Below are 2,891 nucleotides of genomic sequence, written 5' to 3' on the forward strand. Positions count from 1 at the left end.
TGATCAGAACAGGGCTTTGGTCGATGGACCTTGCACTCAAGTGAGGAGACAGGCCATGCCTTTCAAGTGCATGCAGCTCACTGATTTCATCCTCAAGTTTCCACACAGTGCCCGCCAGAAGTATGTCCGACAAGCCTGGCAGAAGGCAGACATCAATACAAAATGGGCAGCCACATGATGGGCCAAGCAGATTGAAGCCAGAGAAAGGAAAGCCAAGATGACAGATTTTGATTGTTTTAAAGTTATGAAGGCAAAGAAAATGAGGAACACAATAATCAAGAATGAAGTTAAGAAGCTTCAAAAGGCAGCTCTCCTGAAAGCTTCCCCCAAAAAAGCACCTGGTACTAAGGGTACTGCTGCTGCTGCTGCAGGTGCTGCTAAAGTTCCAGCAAAAAAGACGACCACGCGAGTAAGAAGGTTCCTGCCCAGGAAGCCGCAGGCCAGAAGGCTGCGCCTGCTCCAAAAGCTCAGAAGGGTCAAAAAGCTCAGAAACACCTGCTCCAAAGGCATCTAGCAAGAAAGCATACGTGGCAATCAAAAAAAGTAATAAAGATTCTTTTTGACATATTGGCAAATGTATTTAAGCCTTTGGATTTAAAGCCTGTTGAGGCTAGAGTTAGGAGGCAGACTGATAGTAGGATTATAATAAATATTAATCAGTTCCTTAAAAAAAATAAATATATAAATAAAGAGATGAAGGACCAACAAGTGGCGATCAGTGTCTGGACAACATGCTCACGGCACCAATCCTTGTGGTCACCTTCAGAGACGTAGTTCTGATGAAACTGATGATGGTCTGGCACTCACAAAGGGGTATTAAAAGGCTTATTGCTCACATTGTTGAGATCTGGGGGAGAGCAGGGCAGACCCATCAAGCATAACTGAAATGGCCTGAGAGAGCAAAGAAAGGAGCCCGGCCTGGTTGGTTACTGTGGTTGGGGTAGAGTTGGGCACTATAAGGGCAGGTGTTTGCGTGGTTTAAATCTGTTGCCTATGACAGAGAAGGTAGCCCTTAGACTCATCAGCTTGTCCAGGTGTGGGTCACAAGAAAAAAAGGGAAGGGTGAGTCCTATGTTGTTAGCAAACATTAAATAGGGATTCTAGGCCAGGTGTGGTGGCTCACGTCTATAATCCCAGCACTTGGGGAGGCCAAGGTGGGAAGATCATTTGAGGTTAGGAGTTTGAGACCAGCCTGGCCAACATGGTGAAACCCTGTCTTTACTAAAAATACAAAAATTTGCTGGGTGTAGTGGCGCATGGCTGTAATCCCAGCTACTGAGGGGAGGCTGAGGCAGGAGAGTCACTTGAACCTGGGAGGTTGCAGTGAACCAAGATTGTGCCACTGCACTCCAGCCTGGGCGACAGAGGGAGACTCTATCTCAATAAATAAATGCATTATGGATTTAGGCCTAATCCCTTAAATATAACAGGAGTTTCAAAGATTATATAAACTTTAGTAGTTTTCCTCACATCAATTAAAACAGGAATTCAATTGTGTTTTCCTCTTACCAATGGAATCTGGAATTCATTTGTCTTAGCAACTGTATACCCTTTCAAATTTCAAAGTTCTCTATGGACCTTCACATATAAAAACTGATCTAAAAATGAAAAAAGTACCTTAAATATACCCATCTCGTATCTTGATGTTCTCTGGCCTCAAGAAACATTTTTAGTTCCAGAAAGTTCTTGCCTTACTCCCACCATATCTAACAACCTTCCTTTTCAAAGTGAAAGAAACTAAAATCTTACACACTGACACTGGCAATAAAATTATAAAATGATAAAGGAAACCAGAGTTGAAGGGCCATAATATTCAACAGATAAAATAATCCAAAGCAAACATAAATATTCTAATTAGCTCAGATAAGCAGGCTGCTTCCCCACAATTCACAAGGAAAACCCATATTCGAGAGGTTAAACACCTTAACATGCTTGAGGTCCAGGCTTTCCCTTTGACATGTAACTTCTAGAGTGGAACGTCCCTGGTGATGAAGGGAAGAGACACTTGAGTAGTGACAGGAATGAACTCCGGGAGCTCCGCACACCCTAATTGGCCCCTGGAGTGTGAAAACACTTCCTCTCCCAGGCTTCAATTCTCGGGCAGAAGAAACCCTCAGCTGGATTTACTTTAAGGTTCTGACCCCAAAATAACCTCCGAAATTCATTAGCCCTGTGTCCTGGAGACAGCACTCCTGAACTTCACACACTTTCTCAATATGTAAGAATTATACTCTGAATGCGTCAACATTGTGAATGCAAAACAAACCTCATGTCTAAAAAACACGCCCAAGAAAACTGCAGTTACAACCTCAGAAAGCAAACCCTCCACCCAAAACATGTGCATATGGATCCCCAGCTTTCCAGTGCTCTGTAGCTTCTCTTGGTATAAAGAGTTTAGTGGTATGAACAGGGATGCTCCCCAAGAAGAACCAACAGGGCCTTTAATTACTGCTCTTGGCAGGCTCAAGGATAGCCTTAGCTTGGGCAGTAATGTTACTTTGGACCACCACTGATATTTTATTTTTATTTTGTTGTAAAGACAGGATTTTGCCATGTTGCCCAAGCTGATTTTGAACTCTTGGACTCAAAGCAATCCTCCCGCCTCATGAGCCACCTAAAATTCTGGGATTAGACATAAGCCACCACAGCCAGCCTAAACAGATACTTTAAATGAGACAAACCCAATGTTTGAAGAATTCTGCAAAATCTCTTAAATCAAGTATTTATGTGTAAAGTGTTAAGAAAATTGTAAGGCACCTTAGCAAACCAGCCCTAGTCCCCGAAATCCACAAGTGTCTATTGTTTTCAGAAAATGAAATGTCAGTTATTGGGCTGGGCACGGTGGCTCATGCCTGTAATCCCAGCACTTTGGGAGGCCGAGGCAGGCGGAT

The 2,891-nt window shown here is 43.2% G+C and overlaps 1 pseudogene across 1 annotated transcript; it reads left to right on the forward strand.

Annotated features, from left to right (window-relative positions):
• Position 1: 1 nt before the first annotated feature.
• On the forward strand, positions 2-564 carry LOC105549488 (annotated as a pseudogene). The gene has a single exon (XR_001007547.1). The product of XR_001007547.1 is annotated as a 60S ribosomal protein L14 pseudogene (transcript).
• The last annotated feature ends 2,327 nt before the right edge of the window (positions 565-2,891 follow it).

This window comes from Mandrillus leucophaeus, unplaced genomic scaffold, assembly GCF_000951045.1.
Source record: "Mandrillus leucophaeus isolate KB7577 unplaced genomic scaffold, Mleu.le_1.0 Scaffold440, whole genome shotgun sequence".
Lineage (NCBI taxonomy): Eukaryota > Metazoa > Chordata > Mammalia > Primates > Cercopithecidae > Mandrillus > Mandrillus leucophaeus.